General features: G+C 37.3%; 2 pseudogenes; one reads left to right on the forward strand and one right to left on the reverse strand.

Annotated features, from left to right (window-relative positions):
* Positions 1 to 8,448: 8,448 nt before the first annotated feature.
* LOC150003189 (prefoldin subunit 4 pseudogene) lies at positions 8,449 to 8,831 on the reverse strand (annotated as a pseudogene).
* An 11,539-nt stretch (positions 8,832 to 20,370) lies between these two features.
* On the forward strand, positions 20,371 to 20,511 carry LOC150003190 (U1 spliceosomal RNA; annotated as a pseudogene).
* Positions 20,512 to 24,367: the final 3,856 nt, after the last annotated feature.

A 24,367-nucleotide genomic window follows, 5' to 3' on the forward strand; every position in this document is an offset into this window, starting at 1 on the left:
GGGCACTTGCACCAAGGCTTCACCAAACAAAAAAGCAGAACTGAGCTGTGGAGAGAGGTCCATACAAACTTGGTAGGGACCTCAGGCAGGCAAGAGGTACACACAGGCACACAACAAGGCCCTGCCAGCCAGGGATGCAGGACAGTGTTGCAGCTGGAGGTAATACAGAGACTTTTTTGGAAGAGGAGCAGAGACAGGACCCGAGGCTGGGCAGGGACTGTGGGCATGCACACTGGCTCATCAGCAGAACAGTGTTGCTAGACAAGCCTGAGAAGGGTTGGAAGGTGCCACAGGACCTGGGGGGTGGGACTCAACTAAGTGAAGTTCACAGCAGAGAGCTGTGACAGGCCCATGAATGAGAGAATAGCAGCCTCAGAATCCAGCTAGATCATCTCACAGCCAGACAGCCAGAAAAGATTTGAAACCCATTGAATTTTGACCATGGGCAGATCCAGAAAAAGAAGACAGCACCCTAAGGTTGTACTGGGGAAAAACTCTTTCATTAATCTGTTTCCTACCTTCTCTTCCTCCTATTCTTCTTATTTAATTTTTTTTGTTTGTCTGTTTTATTTATCTTCCCTCTCACACTGAACATATAGCATATAACTGCTATATAAATCTAATACTTTACACTTTCACTCTCTAACTTTATTCTGCATTCTTCCCTCCCTTTTTCAACATACAATGTAAATATTACTATCTCGCATAGCCTTTACCCTAATTACTACTACTATTATTTTACCATCTTCCCTCTCAAAAACATCTTTGTTTCAGTTAAAACAATTCTTATCTCTTTTTCATATAGTACAATAGTCTTAACCTCTTTACATCTATATTAATACTGGCTCATTTGCTGCTGATAGTGTGATTGTGGGTGGGGGATATTTTTGAGGGTGAGGGTTTCTTGTCTGGGTTGTGTGTTTATGTTTCAGAATTTCCATAAAAGAACTCAAGACAAGGGGGACAGAGTGACTCTTAATCAACTAGCCAGAGGGAAGATTCCACCAAAGAGTAACTGAAATACAACAAGACATCTTAAACAAATGGTATAAAGGGCATCCCAAGAGCATCAGGCTCAGGAGATCAAAGAGATTGCACCACTGAAGCCCCCAGCTCTCCTATACAGAATCTCATACCATGAAGGTGAGAAATCAAAGCAGACAAATCTAAGGAACAAAAACAAACAATAAGAATCCAACACAGGAAGACACAGAAACCACTTCCCAATGAAAGGAAAAGAGGAATCCCCAGAGAGAGTGCTAGATGAAAGAGAGGTAAGCAAACTATCAGACATGGAATTCAAAAGAATGGTTATAAGGAAGCTCAATGAACTTGACATACTGAGAGAAAACTACAATGAACTCCAGGGGAATTACAAAGAACTCCAGGAAGCTACAAGGAACTTACAGAGAACTACACCAGCATAATAAAGGACATAGAAACTATTAATAAGAACCAGGAAGAAATGAAGAATACAATTTCTGAACTGAAAAACACAGTAGAATCAATCAAAGCAGGCTAAATGAAAGAGAGGATCAGATAAGTGAGTTAGAGGACAATGTAGAAAAAAATTCTGAGACAATACAACAAAATGAAAAAACACTGAAAAGAATGAAGAGGGTTTAAGAGAACTACAGGACAACTAGAGACAAAATAATATTCATATCATAGGGATACAAGGAGAGGAAGAGGAGCATGGGATAGAAAATCTGATTGAAAACGTAATGACAGAAAATTTTCCTAACTTGATGAGAGAAAAAGTCATGCAAGTCCAGAAAGCACAGAGGGTCCCAATGAAGATGAACCCAAAAAGGCCCACTCCAAGGCACATCATAATCAAAATGGGAACATTCAAAGACAAAGAAAAAGAATCATAAAAGCAGCAAGAGAAAATCAGCAAATAATATACAAGGGAACTCCGATAAGGCTATCAGCTGATTTCTCTACAGAAACAGTACAAGTGAGACAGAAATGGCAAAAATATTTCAAGCAATGAAAAACAAAGGCCTACACCAAGACTATCCTACCCAATTAGGCTCTCTTTCAAAATGGAAGGTGAAACAAGGAGTTTCCCAGACAAAGGAAAACTAAAAGAATACATCTCCTCCAAACCAGCATTGCAAGAGATGCTAAAGGGAATGCTTTAAGAAAAGAAGAAAAAGAGGGAGAGGAGCACAGGTACAAAGGGAAATGAATAAATACCTGTCAATAATAACCTTAATATAAATGGATTAAATGTTCCAATCAAAAGACATAGGGTAGCGGAGTGGATTAGAAAGCATGATCCACATATATGCACTCTACAAGAGACACATCTCAAAACAAAAGATTTACACAGACTGAAAGTTAAGGGATGGAAAAAAGTATTTCAAGCAAATGGACATGAAAAAAAGCTGGGGTAGCAATAGTTATATCAGACAAAACAGATTACACAGCAAAGGGCATAAAAAGAGACAAAGATAGGGCATTTCATAATACTTAAGGGAACAATCTACCAAGAAGATATAACCCTGGTAAACATATTTGCACCCAACATAGGAGCACCCAAAAATATAAGGAAAATACTAGAAGACTACAAAAACTATATCAACAGCCACACACTCATAGTAGGAGACTTTAACACCTCATTATCAACAATAGATCTTCGAAGCAAAGAAACACCAAGGATATTGAAGCAATGAACAACACATTAGACCAAATGGACTTAATTGATATATATAAAACTTTTCACCCCAAAGGATCAAAATATACATTCTTTTCAAATGCACATGGGACATTTTCAAAGATAGATCACATGGTAGGAAACAAATCAAGCCTCAACAAATTCAAGAAAATTGAAATTATATCACCATCTTCTCAGACCACAATGCCTTTAAACTAGAAATCAACCTGAAGGAAAAAACTCAGACATTCAAACTCATGCATAATGAATAATACAATATTAAATAATGAATGGGTTAACAAAGACATCAAGGAAGAAATCAAGAATTTCTAGAAACTAATGATAATGAACACACAACATCCCCAAACCTATGAGACACAGCAAAAGCAGTTCTGAGAGGAAAGTTTATAACAATACAGGACTATCTGAAAAGGATAGAAGAATCTCAAATTAAAAAAACCCAACCCTACAGCTACAAGAACTATAACAACAACAAATAAAGCCCAGGGTGAGTAGAAGGAAGGAAATCATCAAGATCAGAGCAGAATTAAATGACATAGAGACTAAGCAAACAATTCAAAAGATCAAGTTTAAGAACTGGTTCTTTGAAAAGATAAACAAAAGTGACAAGACTTTAGTCAGGATTATCAAGAAAAAAAGAGAGAGGACCCAAATAAACAAAATCAGAAATGAAAGAGAAGAAATCATGACAGATATCACAGAAATACAGAGGATTGTAAGAAATTACTACAAACAACTGTATGGCAAAAGACTTGGCAACCTAGATAAAATGGACAAATTTTTAGAAACATATAATCTTCTAAAACAAAATCAAGAAGAAGTAGAAAGCCTAAACAGACCAATAACAAAGAGTGAAATTGAAACAGTAATCAAAAAACTCCCGGCACACAAAAGCCCTGGACCAGATGGCTTCACAGGGAATTTGACAAAACATTTAGGGAAGAACTAATGCCTACCCTTCGCAAACTATTCCAAAACATCCAAGAAGAGGGAAAACTCCCAAACTTTTTCTATAAAACCAGTGTTAACCTAGCTCCAACACCTGGGCAAGACACAACAAAGAGGAAACTACAGGCCCATATCACTGATGAACATAGATGCTAAAATCCTTGACAAAATATTGGCAAACAGGCTCCATAAACACATTAAGAAGATCATAAACCACAATCAAGTGGGATTCTTTCCACAGATGCAAGGATGTTTTAATATTCTCAAATCAATAAATGTAATACACCACATAAACAAAATGAATGACAAAAATTACATGGTCATATCAATAGATGCTGAAAAAGCATTTGATAAAGTACAACACCCATTTATAATGAAAACATTCAGCAAATGGTAATACAGGGAGCATACCTCAAAATAATAAAGGCTATATCTGAGAAACCTGAGTCCAACATCATACTGAATGGACAAAAACTGAACGCATTCCCCCTGAGATCAGAAATAAGACAAGGATGCCCATTTTCTCCACTCCTATTCAACATAGTGTCAGAAGTTCTAGCCATAGCAATCAGACAAGAAAAATAAATAAAAGGCATCCAAACTGGGAAAGAAGAAGTAAAACTTTCATTATTTACAGATGACATGATAGTGTACATAAAAAACCCTATAGACTCCACTAATAAACTACTTGACATAGTAAGTGAATTTGGCAAAATAGCAGGGTACAAAGTCAATATTAAGAAATTGAAGGCATTTCTGTACACCAACAAGAAAATGTCAGAGATAGAAACTTAAAAAAATCATATTTACTATAGCAACAAGAAAAATAAAGTACCTAGGAATAAACTTAACCAAAGAGATACAAGACCTGTACTCAGAAAACTACATAACATTGAAGAAAGAAATTAAGGAAGGTACAAATAAATGGAAGCAAATACCATATCATGGATGGGAAGGATCAACATCATTAAAATGTCCATACTACCTAAAGCAATTTATAGATTCAATGCAATCCCTATTAAAATACCAGTGACATATTTCACAGACCCAGAACAAATACTGTAAAAACTTATATGGAACCAAAAAATGACCCCAAATAGCCACAGCAATTTTGAGGAAGAAGAATACAGTAGGAGGAATCACAATACCTCACATCAAACTGTACTACAGAGCCACTGTGATCAAGACAGTCTGATACTGGCATAAGAACAGACATACAGATCAACAAAACAGAATAGAGAGACCATAAATAAACCCATGTTTATATGGTCAAGTAATATTAGACAAAGGTGAAAGGAACATAAAATGGAGTAAGAAGAGCCTCTTCAACAAATGGTACTGGGAAAACTGGACAGGGATGTGCAAAAAAATGAAACTAGACCCCCAACCTACACCACACATCAGAATAAACTCAAGATGGATCAAAGACTTAAATGTAAGCCATGACACCATAAGAGTCCTATAGGAAAACATAGGCAGAAAATTTCAGATATCCCATGTAGCAATATTTTCACCGATACCTCTCTTAAGGCAAGGGAAATAAAGGAAAGAATAAACAAATGGAGCTGCATCAAACTAAAGATTTTCTGCTCAGCTAAAGAAAACATTAGCAAGATGAAAAGGGAACCAACCATATGGGAAAACATATTTGCCAATGATACCTCAGAGAAGGGATTGATCTCCAAAATATATAAAGAACTTACACATCTCAACACCAAGAAGACAGCCCAATTAAAAATCAGGCAAAGGACCCGAACAAACACTTCTCCAAGGAGGATACACAGAGAGTCCATAGACATATGAAAGAATGCTCAACATCACTAGCCATCAGAGAGATGCAAATAAAAACCACAATGAGATACCACTTTACACCTGTCAGAATGGCCATCATCAACAAATCAACAAACAACAAGTGCTGGCAAGGATGTGGAGAAATGGGAACCCTACTGCACTGTTGGTGGGAAAGCAGACTGGTGTAACCACTATTGAAAACAGTATGGAATTACCTCAAGAAACTAAAAATGGAACTGCCTTTTGAACCAGCGATTCCACTGCTAGGATCATACCCAAAGAATTTGAAACCCTAATTTAAAAGAACCTATGCACCACTATGTTCATAGCAGCCCTGTTTACAATAGCCAAGTGCTGGAAACAGCCTAAGTGCCCATCTGTAAATGAGTGGATCAAAAAACTGTAGTACATTTACACAATGGAATACTATGCAGCAGAAAGAAAGAAGGAACTCCTGCCATTTGCAACAACATGTATGGAACCAGAAAGAATTATGTTTTGCAAAATAAGCCAGGCAATGATAGCAAAATACCATATGATATCACCTGAAACAGGAGACTAATGAACAACATGAACAAATGTACAAAATTGAACAAGGAACAGAAAAACAGTCATCAAGGGATGGAGGAGAGAAGGGGGATAAATAGGGGAAAGGTCTAGTAAAGGAACTAGTATAAATAACCCATGGACATGGACAATGGGGTGGGGAATGACTGTGGGAGAAGGAGTTGACTGGGTGGCGGGGAAAAATGGGACAACTGTAATAGAAAAACAATTAAAAAATAAAGAAAAAAGTATAGTGAAATTAACTTTGTTTTAATCTAAGTGATTCTTGGATAAAGTTTTAGAAGGTAAAACTTTGGCCATGGAGAATCCTTGAAGGTTTACTGGGCTCTATAACTAATTATGATCTATCTCTGACCGTAAACAACTTCAAAGCAGAAATGACCCCAACAAGAGTTGGTCTGCTCCTGCTGCTCTGCACTCAAAGCATTGGGCCAGCGCCTAGAGAGACTCTTTGCTGTCTAACTACTTCTAGGAACCCCTTCCTATGTGTTGTATAGATGACTCAAATTCAACATGCCCAAAATCAATGGCCTTTTTCTGTCCCTTCTACATCCTTGACCACATCTGTGCTTTCTGTATCCTTTATTTCAGTAAATAGCATTACCTTCTTTACCAGGCACTTAGAGCTGGGGCACTCTATCCATTTTATTGGTAAAACCTCAACCCTGATTGAATGCAGTTCTCCACATATCAGTTCCTATAACTGAGTAGCTGAATGTGGCTGGAAATAAGCACAAACAGGCAACCAGTCTCATTTAAATTTTATGAACACAAGCCTCAAGTAGGCCTTTATTGTGTCCCTGCAAACCTGAACATTTCTCTAGTCAAATTTATTGTTCTCCATCTCTAATGCTACTGTTTCATATAGTCTCCTTTCTTCTCAAAATTCAACACATCTGTCCCTCAATCTTGGCTGATGACTCTTCTGTGTTTTTTTTTGTTTGTTTGTTTGTTTTTCTCATTGAAAAAATAGAGTCTGAAGAGTGATTCTACATCCTCCCACACCAACCATTCTCTCAATGTACTAGCATCTATAACCATGTACAGCACCTCAACTTCAGTCATATCTAAAAGGCATGACACGTGATGTGTTGGCTACTGAACTCTTGATTTTCCTCAACCCCAAACCTGTTCCTCACCTAATGTCTATTGTACCAGTAAATTACTCCTTCATCTACCTGATACTTGGGGTAAAAATCTTAACTTCTTTTTCTCATGCCCAATACAACAGCTAGCTTGGTCCTTAAAATATATTCTGAATCCAATGACTTAACTACTCTACCACCAGCCACCAGCATCACTCATGTAGACTCTCTGGTAGTCAACTCTTTGCAGTAGGGCAGTCTATTCACCTCAAAGTATATGTTCCATTAAACAAAGAACACAAACTCTTTATTGTGTCCCACAGAGCGCTGCATGACCTGGTCTTTGCTATATATCTGAGCTCTGACCACTTTTCCTGTTACTCACTCCATTCTAGCCATCTTGGTTTCCATGCTATATTTGAATACCCAAGGATAAACCTGCTTCAGTGCCTTCTGTTTCCTCTGCCTAAGATGATCTGCCAAATAATCATATGGCTTTTTGTCCTCAATATATCATTTATTTGGGTATCTACTCACATGTTTCCCCCTCAAAGTCTTTTTCCAAAAAACAAATCTTTTCCTTTTTTGGTTGCTTAACTGATTTGAATAAGATGACATAACACAGTCGTCGTCGTCGGCAGCCGTCCGTCTCGAGAGACGATGGTGTCGCTTCTTAAGAGTCTATCTGCACCGCCGAGAATGGCTGTGCAGTCCGACTCGGGAGTGACATGGTATCTGTCTCCTCCCATGTTGAATCGACATCTTGCGATGACGCTGAAGCTACAGAGCCTGGGCAGGGTAATATGGAGGGTCTGCTGTTGCCCATGCAGCAGACCCCCCCTCTCTTCGCAGCTGAAGGGTCCAAGGGAAAGACAGAGTCAATGCAGCTTGGGTTCAGGTGCGCCGCAGGAGTTGCCGGTGTTGACTACAACGTCAAACCGCCTTAGGGACTCCGGCTCCGGATTTTCTGTCGGGGTTTACTCCCTTAGCCTTTCCCCTGAAGAGGTATGCCGCAAGGCAGCGGAGGTTTTTTGGAGTCAGAGTTTTCCTTCTCTGATGTACCCTGACTGGAAGATCGAACCAGCGACACTTAGCTCGCAGGCCGACGCTCAATCCACTGAGCTAAATCAGCCAGGTTACATAACACAGTAAACTTGATATAATTATTATGCAAAATACATATATGAATACTATATTTTAAAATATAAAATAAATAAGCAAGAAATCAAAATAGGCAAGTTTCTATTAAATAAATAAAAAAATTTAAAACAAAGTTTTGCTTTCCATATGATTTAAAGAAGGAAAATGGTCATTTAATAATATTCAAGATTATTAAACAAATTTTAAAGTATGATAAAATAACTTTCATCAGCTTCAAGATTTATACTGCTCCCAAATTTTACATACAACTGAACTTTCATATCTGCCAATAGCTGCTGAGCTTATTCCACTCTGAATTCTAAAGCATCAATTTTTTCTTGCATATTTTTCATTGCTACTTCTAACATTCCTTGTGTTTCTTATTGAGAATGGCTAATGAAAACAATGCCAATCTGATAAGGTATCATTAAGCAGTTGTCATCTGCAAGCGTATTCTCACAAGCATCTTCTAAATTTTGGAGTTGTTTCTTTTTTATGTCTATTTCTTCCTTCAGCTCTGTGATTCTTGTATTCCATGCAAATTTGTTTATCTTTTACTGATCTTCAAAAGTAACAATGATATCTTCTGCAACCACATTCTTCATGGTGACCACCATCTTGGTTTCAAAAAACAAAGCTTTTCTTGATCATCTATCTAAATAGCATACTCTATCACTTTCTAATTCTTTACCCAGTTTGTATTTTCATATGTTTTATCACTATCTGTCATTATATAGCTATGTAATTATTCACCTTTGATTTCCACACTGGAAATTAAACTCCCTGAACACAGGCTCTTCAGTTTTTGTGTTCACTTCTGTATCACAGAAATATAGGAAGTGATTAATAAACATTTGTAAGTGAAATAATATAATTGTTTAGCAATTGTTTGTATTGGGGAAAAAATATAAACTATCTGTCAATAGCTCTAGTGAAAGTTATGGGGGAAAATTGCTAAAAATAATGACCAAAAGAAACCAGGTTTCTTGGGTTACTTTTTGATTTTAATAATTAATTTATCTCCTGTATCATGAATAATTATTATGACTATAAATTTAACTATGATTTCTGCTTCTTGGATGTGAAAATGCAGAATATAAATACTCCAGTATGTAATGTTCTCTAAATCTCATAAAGCTACCTTTATAATGCATTTAGCAATTAATAGAAATGTTATATTAGCACTATATTATTAGTATCACTCATGCTATTTTATTTTTACTTCAACATTTTCACACTTTTAAGAAGTTATCCTTGAGTATATGCCTACTGTTTTTATTTGGTCACTTTAGACGGTAGATGTGCAAATACACAAAATAATTAGTATTGCCTTTGCCAAGAGAAAAAAATATTTTTTACTGATTTCTTCTCTGTAAGAGATACCTATTCTTGACTTCCAGCCAAGATGGAGGCCTAGAAAGACATGCTGCATCTCCCTCCTCATCTAAGACTACAACCACCTCAAAACAAGAGACAACCAGAAGTTCCAGAAAATTGAGCTGTTAGGAAATCCAACAAACAAAGATATAAAGAAGAAATACTCATCCAGACAGGTAGAAGAGGCGGAGCCAGGCAGAAAGGATGCGGTGCGGTGGTGGCAGCAGCAGCAGCAGCAGCAGCAGGCCAGCAGAAAGCATAGTAATACATTTTAAAAAGTTGAGAGGGACACCTGGGGAGCACTCCCAGAACCAGACCAGACCACACAGCTCACGGTTCCAGTGCCAGGGACAATAAAACCTCATTGCTTCTGACTGTGCAAACCAGTGGGGGTTGAGGCAGTGGAAGAAACTGCTGTTCTTTCAGCAGAGTCCACTTGTTTAAAAGGCCCTCATGGTCCTAGAATGTCCACAGACCCACCCACTCTGGGACAACGACTAGGGCAACAGCTAGAGAGGTGCCATTCCCATACAGAAGGGGGAGAAGTGCCTGAAAAGGGGGCCAGTGCTGAGCAAATAGCATTGTTCCCTCTCAGACCCCTCCCACACACATAGCACCACAAAGTGGTGAAACAGATCACCCTGTACTGATGAATACCTAAGACTCCACCCCTTACAATATAACAGGAGTGACAGCTCTACCTAAGATACAAAGGCAAACAAACACAGGATCCTGTCAAGGTGAGAGACAGAAAAGTATGGCCCAAAACAGGGAATGGATCAATGTTCCAGTGGGAGAACTAAGTGACCAGGAGATACCCAACCTAAAACATGTAGAATTCAATCACTGGTGATAAAGATGCTCACAGAGTTGACAGATATTCTTGAGTATGGCAAACGCATAAGGGAAGAAGTGAAGGCTATGCTAAATGAAATGAAGAAAAATCCACACAAAACCAATGGTGAAGGGAAGGAAACCAGGGTTCAAATCAATGATTTGGGATATAAGGAAGAAAAAACAGTCAATTGGTACAGAAAAGAATTGAAAAAAAAATGAGGAGAGGCCTAGGAACCACTGGGACAACTTAAACATACATACCAACATCTGAATCATAGGGGTGCCAGAAGGAGAAGAGGAAGAGCAAGAAATTAAAGGTTATGTAAAAAAATAATGACTGAAAACTTCCCAAATTTGGCAAAGGAAATAGACATACAAGTCCAGGAAGCAGAGAGTCCCAAACTAGCCTAACCAAAAGAGGACCACACCATGGCACATCATAATTAAAAATGCCAAAGGTTCAAGATAAAGAGAGAATCTTAAAAGCAGCAAGAGAAAAGCAGAGAGTTACCTACAAAGAGGTGCCTATAAGACTCTCAGCTGATTTATCAAAAGAAACTTTGCAAGCAAGAAGGGACTGGCAAGAAGTATTCAATGTGATGAAAAGCAAGGACCTATTGCACAACCTAGATTACTCTATCCAGCAAAGCTATCATTTAGAATGAAAGGGCAGATGAAGTGCTTCCCAGCCAAGGTAAAGCTAAAGGAATTCATCATCACCAAGCCATTATTATATGAAATGTTAAAGGGACTTATTTAAGAAAGAGAAGATCAACACTATGAACATTAATGACAACAAACTCACAACTATCAACAGCTGAATCTAAAAAATAAAAACGAAAACAAACTAAGCAAACAATCATAACAGGAACAGAATCATAGGTATGGGGATCATTTGGAGGGTTATCAGCTGGAATAGGGAAGGGATAGAAATGGGGAAATGGTGCAGGGACTAAGAAGCATAATTTGTTGGTACAAAATAGACTGGGGGAAGTTAAGAATAATATAGGAAAGGGTGAAGCCAAAGAACTTATATGCATGACCCATGGACATGAACAAAGGGGGGGTGGGATTGCTGGGGGCAGGGGGGTACTGGGCAGAGGGGAGCAAAGGGAAAAGAAATTGGGACGACTGTAACAACATAATCAATAAAATATACCTTAAAAAAAGATACCTATTCTTTTAAGTCAGGGGTAGCTATTGTCATACTTGCTTTATTTTTAAAAACGTTAGGCATGTTAGGAAAACGTATTCTAATTGTTTTATATTTTTACCTGAAAATAGTCTAGAGAAAATGAAAAACACTAAGACCATTACACAAAACACCTTTGCTTAAATTTAAGCATGTCATAAGTAAAATCTTAGTTTAAGGGAGAATCACAACTAAAGCTACTAAAGTGGGATTTTCAAGTTTAAAAGTTCTAGTCCTTGGTTTTCTAGTCTTTGTGTGTGCACACACACGCATGCACACACACACACACACATTATTTAAGGCCTAGAAATCTTTAACAATCTGATACACCTTAAATTTCGGATTAAACCATAATTCAAACAACGTATGCCTCAATGTTTTTTCATGTGCACCTTAATTCTACATTAACTTGCTGACTGCCTTCTTTGCTATGACCCAGGACATGGGTTTCCAAAACTCAGCATGCATCAGAATTACCTGGACAACTTGTTAAAACCCATATTGCTGGACTTCACCCCCAGAGTTTCTGATCCTATAGACATGACGGTGGAGCTTAGAATTTACATTTCTAACAGATTCCCACAAAGTGCTGATGCTACTCTTCTAGGGACCACACTTTGAAAACCAGTGACCCAGGGAAACCTGATTTTCTTACAGGCAAACTCATTTTCTTTTCTTTCCACTATCTCCTGGCTTTCTCCTTAACCTAGTTTTCTCAAATGATGCCTGAGGTACTAATGCTCATACTTTTTGGAAATGTAGTAGCCTAAATATGGAATATGGAATCCACATCTATACATATTTGGGAAGGTGGAAATTCAGTTTTTCTCTTGTCAAACCAATAACAGCAGCCTGATTTGCTTTCTCTGCCACAGCCCTGTAGCACCTCATTCATCCAACTAGGCAAGAGCCATTAATGAGGAGGTGCTGAGCTAATCTTAGTTTACCACTATTGTGCTCACTGATGATGCTTCCAATAAGTTCTTACTTTTCACGTGCTCTTTTTCCAGAGAAGAGTTTCAGCAGGATTTAGGATATAATCCAGTGCCAAAAATGTTACTATTTTGAGGTATGTGAGCCAGGAAAGAAAAAGGGACATAGTTAGAGAAACCAACAAATGACTTGATTGCTGAGCCCTAGGGAAAGTAAGTTACAGGCTATGAATCCTTATCTTCCAGTTCTTAAACTTCCCATTCTGTAGCAAATATCATTCACTTACTCCCTCTTAGACAAAAAACAAAATATTTTTGTTTTCCATATATGTATAGTGACACAATTTGGAGACATTACCACATACACAGGTATGTGTATAGATGAGGAGAGACTAATGCCCTCCTCCAAAATTCCCACTTGTTCCCATTTTTATTCACCTCTATAATTGGAATCTTCAGCCACTCAAATGGTCTAGTCAGAGAAACAAGGTTATCTTTGACTTTGTCTTTTCTTTTATATCTATGCATATCTAATACCTATCAGCACTACTTCCAAAACATATTGTAAACATGCCCATATATTTTATCTCCACTTCTGCATTAACCTGAGTCACCTCATGCCTCACAAGGTTGACTACAATAGTTTCTGAACTGTTCTCATCCCCAGTCTTAATGCTGTACAATCCCTTCCTCACACATCAGCCAGAATGTTCTTTCTTTTTAATATGTAAATCAGAGCATGTCACTTAAAACCCTCCATTGTCTTCCTCTTATCTTTTAAATAAAATGCCACTTCCTTACCTTGTCCCTATTTGATATGACCATTACTTCTCTCTGTGTCTTTCTCTGTTACAGTTCTCCTTTTAGCTCACAGTCTGTCACCCACTGGACCTTATTTCCATTCCTAGAACGTACAAATTTGTTCCTACTTTAGATCATTGGCACTTGCTGTTCCCTCTGCCTGATATGTTCTTCCCCCATATCTATGCAGGACTTTTCTTGTCATTAAATTCTTGGTTCCAAATTCACTTCTTTAGTGAAGATTTTCTTGGGCATCTAATCTGCATTAGCTGTGCACAACCCCCTCTTCACCCTGCATGTTATTCTTTTTTACATCTTCTTGTTTTATTTTCATCATAGTATGTACTGATATCTGGTACCAACTTATTCATCTATTATGTACTGGTTGTTGTCTGTCCCCTCCCAGATGAATGGAAGCACCATTAGATCAGGAAATTCTTCTCTCTTATTTGCCTCTATATCTTCAATTCCTAGTGAATGCCCAGCCTGAATTTGTTGAATGAATGAATCACTGATTTGTATAGCTCCTAGAGAACAAGATTGGTTTGTTACTTGATTATCTTACACTTGCTGCCTCCCAATAATTATCTGAGGAGGTTTATTAATATTAGTCATGTGCTGTTATTGAAATTCTATTAAAGAACAAGCTTGGGATTTGGGGGCTAACTTATATTCAGCATCAAATACTTCCCAGGAATCAATGGGGGCCTAGGATAAGATAAAATTGCTGTTCACTGTCTTTAGGTGAGTTACTACAAAAAATGCATGACATAAAAGTATTTTTACTAGTAAAAAGGTTTTTATATATTCTGCTTAAGAGATAAAAAAGAGCATTTTTAAAAAGAAAATAATATTTACTGATTTTCCAGGCTCAAAATATCATAGCTCACTGAATAACATAGCAAATAAAATAGCTAGAGTATCTAGGTCCTAGTAATTTAGAATCTGAAACAGAAACACAGAAATATTAATTTACACAGAAAACATATAGAGCCAATATAATAATAATAACTAGTATTTACTGAGTGCCTACTATGTACAAGGCTTCTCACAAGCGTTAACTTATTTTTTCTTCACAACAACCCAATGAGACAGGCAATATTTTTACCTCCATTTTACACTTTCTTTAAACTGATTCACAGAGAGGTTAACTAACTTGCCCACAATTACATAGAGCTAATTATTGGTGAACAGAAAATACTATTAAGAGAATGTAAATAAAATTTTAAAAATCTTAACACTTATTGGGGGTATAAGCAATTAGGATGGATGATTTTGAGTAAGTTATCGGTATATATGTTAACAAGTTATCAAAGTTTCTTATGTTTAGAAAGTAAAATAGTTCAGTTTAAAGAGTAAAAGAAATTACTATCCAAACAAAATAATGTAAAAATTCTTAAGTCAAACCTCTAGCCTTAGAAGACTTTCCCTTTTTTTCTTAAAATGTTTTTTAAGAGGAAGATCGTTTTTTAAAGCTTTTATTTTATTTCAGAGAGAGGGGAAAGGAGGGAGAAAAAGAGGGAGAGAAACATCAATATATGAGAAACACAGTGATTGATTGTCTCTCGCACGCCCCCAATGGGGGAACCTGGCCTGCAACCCAGGCATGTGCCCTGACCAGGCATCTAACCAGTGACCTGATTCGCAGTCCAGCGCTCAGTCCACTGAGCCATACCAGTCAGGGCTGACTTACACTTTTAAACAAGAAGCTATTTAAAATGGGTTCTGCTTCTCAGTATCGTGTGTGTGTGTGTGTGTGTGTGTGTGTGTGTTTCTGTCTTCAAGCAAAGTACCATAGGATTGGATCCAACTCTGGAAATCTCTCCTTGTCTCCTGGCACTAGAAGCATGACATAGCCACAGATTAAATGTATAGTGAGATAAATTCAAACTTATTTTCCTCCAAGCCCACAGTTTATTTAGTTGGTTTTGTTTTTTTGTTTTTTTTGTTTTTGTGTGTGTGTGTGTGTGTGTGTGAGGCTGTTCTTACCTTTCCTGTACTTTAAGAAAACAAGAAATTTCCCAAAAATGAAATCCACACATTCGTTAGGTTCCCCTCTACTCAAGACACTCTACTCAAAATCAGAACTATACTGAAATATTTATAAAGTATAACTGAGTAGATAAAACATGAAATATATAATATAGGATGACCTCAGCTTTAAAGATTGTAGAGCAGTGAGCTACTGCTAACTGTGAAGGGCATATATGAAAGAGCCTTAGAGAGAGGAACTTGAGTTGGGCCTAGGAGCAGAATGGTTATTTGGGATAATAGGAAAGACAAGGCAATGAAAATTATAAAGCAAGAACAAGAAAATAAGTGTCAGGTTGCCTTTGCTACCAGAAACCAACCACCTGGAGAACAGCCTAGGACTTTACACCAAGTTTATTGAGGAAAGAGGGGGAAGAGAGTTGGGGGAAATAAGAATCTCCCTGACTAACTCAAGGGCCCATGGGAGCAAGGGGAAGGAGGATGGGGAAAAAGAAAAGGGAAAGAAGACCCAGAGCTCACTCAAGAGCCCATAGCAGTCCTATGTCTCTGCACCTGCAGGTGTTGACTCCACATTTCTTCTGGGAATGAGCAAAGTCCATTTTTATTTCTTATGGGAGAAGCTAGGACTAGGTTAATTTGCATATGGTTCATTTGCATATGCCACAAGTCCATGTTTTGACAATGAAAGAATGGAAAGTGTAGGCAGCACAGATGCCCCCAAAGGAACTGGGCTGGAGAGAGGAGCCTTTGGGACCAGGCTAACCACTATGCGTGGGGCTTGCACAGCCACAGTAGAAGCCGCGGTAGAAGCTGCACTCCCTCCCACCAGTTGCGGCAACTGGACCACCATGTTCTGACAATAAGTAGGAAAGACCTATTGAGTTTAGAGAACAGGGGAGAGTTTAGCTATTATTATATTTGTGTAGGTGTGGTAGTAGTAAGAAATAGGGTTACTATGACATTTTTAGGACAGTCTGTGAAGAATCTTATATTCTGTGCGAAGGAGCTTGATTTTATCCTGTTGTCACTGAGGACTGAGGGCTGCTGAGTTGGGCAGTGAAATGTTCATAAGGGTGCTTGAGAAAAACTCATCCAGCCTGAATCTTAAGGACAGAGGACAGTGAAGAAGGCGGAAGACTTGGTTAAAGAGATTATCGAAGCACCATGTCACTTCAATTAAGAGCTGTGGCTAGTCTATAAATATAAATATACTTGCAAAACATGTATTTTAAACCTGTATTTTAAAAACATACTCTCATTGGGCTTGCTGTTTAAAAACTAAAATACATAAGTTCTTTGATAAAAATTCCTGCCAATAGTACCTCTGAAATATATCCAGAAACTAACCACTATCACCATTTAATCCCTACTATCTTTTTTCTCCACTGCCTCCATCATCTCTCACCTGGTTTATTTTAATAACCTCCTTTCCCCCCACTCTTTCTTCAACACATATCCTCACATAGTAGCCAGGGTGATGCGTTTGAAATTAAAATCAGCCAATATCACTTTTCCAGTCAGAACCTTCCAAGGATCTCTCCTTCACAAAAAAACATGATTCACACTCCTCAGAGCTGCCTCTTTACCTCATTTCCCACTCTCCACCCATTGTTGCCAAAATAAAGTTCACTTCTTGGGATGTTCTCTTTAAGAACAAGACATGGTTGTCATCAGCAAGTAAAGAAGACACAGGGTTCACATCCAAAGCTGTCATCCCCAAATGGAGGCTTAGACATTGTTTATATACACTATTTGGTTAATCATACATTGATTTCCTCCTTGCAGTTGGCTACACTTATCAGTGTTCCTGGGTTCCTGTCAAACAGTTCCTGTTTACAGCTCTATTTACAAAATACTGTGCTACGTTTTAACATTAGCAAAAGAGCATTCAGTAAGAACTGCCCAGACCGTGAGGCCCTTGTCCTATATACCACCACCAATCATTCTGCTCCAGCTCTACTATCTTACTTGCTTACCTGTGTGCTCCTGCTTCAGAGCCTTTGCAATTGATGTTTCCTCTGCCAGAACTTTTTCCTGAGGTACTTCTATTACTAACTCCCTCCTTCCTCACATAAGGGTATACTCAAATGTAATAAAAGAACTTGCTCCTCACCATTCTAAACCAAATAACACCAACTGTTATCAATTTCATTCCCTTACTCTCCTTTTAAAATAACTGGTTATCAGTTGGCTATTGTATTTCAAACCAGAACATCAACTTCATAAGGGCAAAGACATTTTTTATTCTTGGCCATCTCCCTAGTTCTTAGAACAGGGCCTGAGATACACAGTCAATAAATAATTGTCATTGAATCATATAATGTTTGGATGCTTTTGAGAGTTAGAGAAGGGCTCTCTGTCTGCTGGGGCTCTGTCATACTTGCTCCAGCTAGCTGTGTTCTGCCCACTCCCACTGAGTGAGAAAGGAAATAAAATCAGTAAACAATGGCCACTGTAGAAGGAGCAGATAGAAACACTAGACAATCAGAAGCATTTAAGAAGTTTGTACTGCCTCCTTAACTTAGCTATTGGCTATTTTTGAATTGATTTTTTTTCTTTTAATGGCAATAACATGATAATCCCATTCACCAGAGAATGTTGGGCACTCATCATCATCCATGATCTCTTCTTCGTGATACCCAGGTAGTATATTCCCAGCTCCCTGAGCACTTGGATAGAGCTACATGACAGTTTCATCCAATGGAAAGTGGCTGAAAGCACTGTATGCCATTTTCAGGTCTGGCCTATTAAAGGAAGGGGAGGAGAGGTAAGGAAAAACCCTTCTGCACATGATCTTCCATTCTCTTTCCCTTTCTGCCTGCTAGATGTCAATGATCAGGGAAACCTTAGAACTCACATGCTGAGGCTGGCACCGCCTCTATCTGCCTGGGTCCCTGAATGACAGCATGGAGCAGAGTTGCCACTAATTTAAACACCTGCCTATTGATTTTGAGCCATTATATAAGGTATATTTACTTTTTAGCATTAATATTTGGCACATACTTACACTTTTAAAAAATGTATCACTAATGTGCAATTCAAATTTAACTGGGCATCTTGTATTTTTATTTACTAAGTCTGGCCACACCACAGTAAGACAAATCACACTCAAAGAGCTTACATATCCACATAGAAACTTGTACGCGAATGTCTGTAGCAGCATTCTTCATAATGGCCAAAATGTGGAAATACCCAAATGTCCATCAGCAAATGAATGGATAAACAAAATGTAGTTTATCCATATAGGAAATGTTACTTGGCCATAAAAAGGAATGAAGTGCTGATGCATGCTACAAAATGGATCAATCTTGAAAATGTAATGCTAAGTGAAAAATAAGTCAGTTACCAAAACCCACATACTATAAAAATTCCAGAATAAGGGAATCTATGAGATAGAACATAGATTAGTGGTTGCTTGGGACTGGGAGTAGGGGGAGTGGGAGAATTGGGAGGGTAGTACCTAAAGGATCCATGGTTTCTTCTTGAGATGATAAAAATTTTCTAAAATTGGCTGTGGTGATGGTTGCACATATCTGAGAATATTCCAAAAACCATTGGATTTTACACTTTAAATGTAAAATTCACTTTATGTGTACGATCATGCATTTATAATTATAGTATGGGAATTTTATCTCAATAAAGCTGTCTTTTAAAAAAAAGGCCTTACAGAGCTCCATGTCCCTACATGTTCTAGCCCCTGGGCCACTGCTCTGATGTCTTTGCTACCACACGGGAAGGTGTTAAGCAGTCCAGAAACTGACCTTGGAAATAGGGAGTTTAAATTGTGATACTGAAAAAAAAATTAAAAAACAAGTAATTATCTTGACTCTTTGGACTTAGTACTTGACTTAAGAATTTTTAAAAATCTTCCAGTATAATTTTCCCTGAAAAGTATATATGTAAATTATGAATATGTATCACTGTAAAACTGTTTAATTTTCTCTCTTAGAAATCTTCATTATTTTCTATTACTCAAATCTTTCAAACTCTTCTCCCTAATTAAAATGGATTAATTATACAACTTCTGGAAAGGACTTTGGAAAATTTTTTTCTCACATTTTTATTCTAGTGAGTCACAGGATTTTCTTACTTTCTATTCATTATAAATTTGTTATAGTGTGTAAGGCAGTACCAACATCTTCATCTTTTTTTAAAGCTCATACAATTGTTATTACCATGACAACTCACCAACTGAAGAGTAAAATTGCTTAAATTCTCTTACTATGTTATTTATAACACTTAGGTTTTAATGCTCGACTCTGCATTTCAGATGACAGAGCAATGGGTTTAAAGGTTTTTATTCATAAAATATAAATTCTTAAAGTGAAATAAGTAATTTTTGTTTCAAAAATGCAGGAATTAGAGTGATTGCATTAAACTAGTATGTTTTCCCATGAATGGATGCATTTTTCACTTTCCTATTTTATTGTTTTGAAAGTTACACAACAAAATGAGCAAATATTTTTCTTTGTAGATATCAGCTAATGAAACCAAACAACTTTTATCACATATTTTGGAACAAAGAGAATTAGTCAAAGTAATCAATAATATAGAAAATCTCCTAAAAGAAAAGAAGAACCATCGCAAACTAAGAATAAGAGGAGTTCAAAATAAAGGTCTCTCGAAAACAAATCAAAATTATTGTAAGTTGAATTCCCTTTTATATGTAAACTTAAAATAACTTTGTGTAATCTAGAATTTTAAAGCTACTTTTTTAAATCTTAGATTTAGTAATATTTATATACACACGTGTTAAATTTGACAGTTTCTGTCTCTTGTTTTAGATTCAGAATTTGTACTGATGATAATAAGCAGGGTTGATAATTAGTACTCATGAGGAAATTTCTCCAAAACCATGTGGATAAAACATTTATCAGCTATCCTTCTAATAGAAACCCTGATACTTTGAAGAAAACTGAAATTAATATAATAGCCTTTATTTGTCCTAGTCTATCTGAAACTCACCCTAGTTAAGACATACCTGATTAATGGATAAATTTCTCTGAATGCAAGAATGGTGTAGACATATGTACCTATCAGGGGAGATACCATGATCATGAAGGTGGTTTTCCCAGGTTGAGGCTTATCCATTGCACTCTTGATGTGCTGACCCTTGCAATATCCCCATAATTTGTGGTAGTGGGGGACTGCATTTGCACTCTCCCCTGAGAGGAGGAAAAAAGAATGGTGTAGACAATATAAACAATGTCTGCATAAATTCTGTGTATAGGAGTTCAAAATTTGAGTCAATTTCAACATTTGGTTTAAGTCTGAAGCATGAAAGCTTTCTCTTTTCTAACAGATATGTATGGATTTTATTTTATGAACATCTTATTTAAAAGAGGAAAACTTTTTGACCAAAAAAAAATTAAGATTAGTTTTTAATGGAAATATTAAAATATATATATACATATCTTTAATTTATTTTAAATCTAAATCATACACATTTCATTTGACCTTTTTTTTTTTTACATAGAAATATGGCCAGCCTTTATTTAGCATGGTTCTACTGATTGCCATTTCTAGTATAAACTACACTCAAACTGCATCAGCTAATGATTTCCCATCTCAGATTTCTTTTAAGTATATTTTATTGATCATGTTGTTTCAGTAGTCCGAATTTTTTTCCCTTTACTTCTCTCTGCCCAGTACCCCCCTTCCCTCCAGCAATACCACCCCCGCACCCTTAGTTCATGTCCGTGGAATGTGCATACAAGTTATTTGACTTCAACCTTTCCTATATTATTCTTAACTTCCCCCCATCTATTTCATACCAACCAATTATGTTTAGTAATCCCTGCACCATTTCCCCATTTCTCCCACTTCCCCCTACCAGCTGATATCCCTCCAAATGATCCCTATACCTATGATTCTCTTCCTATTCTGGTTTGCTTTGTTGGGTTTTGTTTTTATTTTTTAGATTTAGTTGTTGATAGTTGTGAATTTGTTGTCATTTTAATGTTCATAATTTTAATCTTCTCTTTCTTAAATAAGTCCCTTTAACATTTCATATAATAATGGATTGGTAATGATGAACTCCTTTAGCTTTACTTTGTTTGGGAAACACTTTATCTGCCCTTCATTCTAAATTTTAGCTTTGCTGGATAGAATAATCTTGGTTATAGGTCCTTGCTTTTAATCACCTTGAATATTTCTTGTCAGTCCCTTCTTGCCCGCAAAGTATCTTTTGAGAAATCAGCTGAGAGTCCGATAGGCACCCCTTTATAGGTAACTCTCTGCTTTTCTTCTGCTGCTTTTAAGATTCTCTCTTTATTTTGAACCTTTGGCATTTTCATTATGATGTGTCTTGGTGTAGTCTTCTTTGGGTCTAGCTTGTTTGGGACTCTCTGTGCTTCCTGGACTTGTATGTCTATTTCCTTCAGCATATTTGAGAAGTTTTCCTTCATTATTTTTTCATGCAAGCTTTTAATTTCTTGCTCTTCCTCTTCTTCTTCTGGCACCCATATGATTTGGGTGTTGGCACATTTAAAGTTCTCCCAAGGGTTCCTAAGGCTCTCCTCATTTTTTTTCAATTCTCGTTTGCTCATTCTGTACTGGTTGACTGTTTTTTTCTTCCTTATGTTCCAAATCATTGATTTGAACCCTGGTTTCCTCCTCTTCACCATTGGTTTCATGTGGATTTTCCTTCATTTCACTTAGCACAGGCTTCACTTCCTTCCTTATGCGTTTGCTGTACTTAAGCATATCTGCCAAGCCTGTGACCATCTTTATAACCAGTGTTTTTGAACTCTATGTTTGATAAGTTGGCTATCTCCTGGTCTGTTAGGTTGGCTATCTCCTGGTCGCTTAGTTGTCCCACTGGAACATTGATCCGTTCCTTCTTTTAGGCCATACTTCTCTGTCTCCTCATCTTGAGAGGCTCCTGTGTTTGTTTGCCTCTGTGTCTTAGGTAGAGCTCTCACACCTGTTACATTGTAAGGAGTGGAGCCTGAGGTATTCATCAGTACAGGACGACCCATTTCACCATGTTGTGGTGCTGTATGTGGGGGAGGGGTCTGAGAGGAAACAATGCCACTTGCTCAGCACTTGCCCCTTTTCTAGGCACTTCTCTCACTTCCATATGGGACTGGTACCTCCCTAGCTGTTGCCCTGGCTGTTGTTCCCAGAGTGGGTGGGTCTGAGGACATTCTAGGACCATGGAGACTCTTTAAACAAGCTGATTCTGCTGAGAGACTGGCAGTTTATTCCTCCACTCCAACCCCGCTCTGATTTGCACAGTCAGAAGCAATGAGGCCTTATTTTCTCTGGTGCTGGAACCATGAGCTATGTGGTCTGGTCAGGAGCTGGGAGCACTCCACAGGTGTCCCTCCCTACTTTTTAAAACATGTGACTGTGCTTTCCGCCAGCCTGCTACTGCCGCCACCATACCGCATCCTCTCTGCTCTGGCTCCACCCCTTCTACCTCTCTGGATGAGTATTTCTTCTTTATAACTTTGTTTGTTGGACATCCATGCAGCTTTATTTTCTAGAACTCCTGGTTGTCTCTAGTTTTGAGGTAGTTGTATTCCTTCTTAGTTGTGGAGGGTGATGCAGTGTGTCTGTCTAAGTCTCCATCCTGGCCAGAAGTCCCCATCTCAGGTTTTTAATGAAACAAAAAACTAAGGACATTTATGAAGCAAACTGGGCAGAATCCTTCCAACACTTTGCAGACTCTTCCCCTCCTCATTTGTAGATTCTTTACCTACAATTAAATTGGATAATTTTTAGTGGCTCTCCTTTGTCAAGTTTTTTCACAGTATTTCAATTACTTTACACAGAAACACATATTCTTTTTTTTAAGTATATTTTATTGATTATATTGTTACAATAGTTCCAATTTTTTCCCCTTTGCTCCCCTCCGCCCAGCACCCCCCTTCCCCAGAAACACATATTCTTTTTGTACTTATATTTAATCAGTTTACATATTTTTTTAAGTCTGTAATTATGAAAAAAGTACAGCTTGTATAAAAAGGCTTAGAAACAAGCACTCTTGATTTTTTGTAAGCAAGGGATAGGAACAGAAGTTCACCCATATACTAAAGAATGCCACTAGCTGTAAACATTCAGTATGCTGTGGATTTTAATAAGTCAGATAGAAGAAATGAAAAGTGTTGATTAATTTGGTAAATAAGGTAGGTAGTGGTTGTTTAAGAGAGCATCTACTATTTAAAAGAGTAAATAATATCATCCTTCAAATGAGATTTCTTTCTCTTACATGCAAATGTTTATACTATGTCTAATAATAGTAAATAATAAGATAACTGTAATTGAGCATTTTCTATGTTATTTTAAGTGCTTTATCCAATTTAAGATAGGTTACTATTGTATTCACTTTATAAAATGTGAAACCTGCAGCATAGAAAAATGAAATAATTTGCTTAGTATCATAAAAGTTATATTTAGTAGGGAAACTGAGATTTGATGGTCCAATGCCTAAGTCTTCTAGCTCTTAGCCACCATTATGCCTTTCTCAAAAGTAAGCTGACAATATCAAGAAATTTTAATCCCATGTATCTCAAAACAGTTTGGGGAAAATATTGAACTTACACAATAAAGATGCTGCAATTTCCTGAGCACCAAATTTACTTGAAGGTGTCCAGGAAAAATAAAAAATGGTAAATAATTGAAAACATTTTTATTTTAGAACTAAGAGCTAATAATGTATGTAATATATTTCAAAATATACATTTGAATTATCAAACCTAAGACCTTAAAAAATGTCTTCCTGTCCTTCAGACATCTAAAGAGTGTACATGCATTCATTGTTGCATATCTAAATGTTCTAAGGACATTTGAGAAGCCCTGTCTTACAAGTCATAATATCCTTTCATCAAGCTTTATGTAAATTAGAATATGTGTTGCCCTGGCTAGCATGGCTCACTTGGTTGGAGTATCATCCAATAAACTGAAAGGTCAACAGTTCAATTCTAGATTAGGGCACATACCTAGGTTGCGGATTTATCCCCAGTAGGGGCATGTATGAGACACATCTGACCAAAGTTGCTCTCTCATATCGATGTTT

The sequence above is a fragment of the Furipterus horrens genome, unplaced genomic scaffold (genome assembly GCF_987537825.1).
Source record: "Furipterus horrens unplaced genomic scaffold, mFurHor1.1.pri manual_scaffold_8, whole genome shotgun sequence".
NCBI classification, from domain to species: Eukaryota; Metazoa; Chordata; class Mammalia; order Chiroptera; family Furipteridae; genus Furipterus; species Furipterus horrens.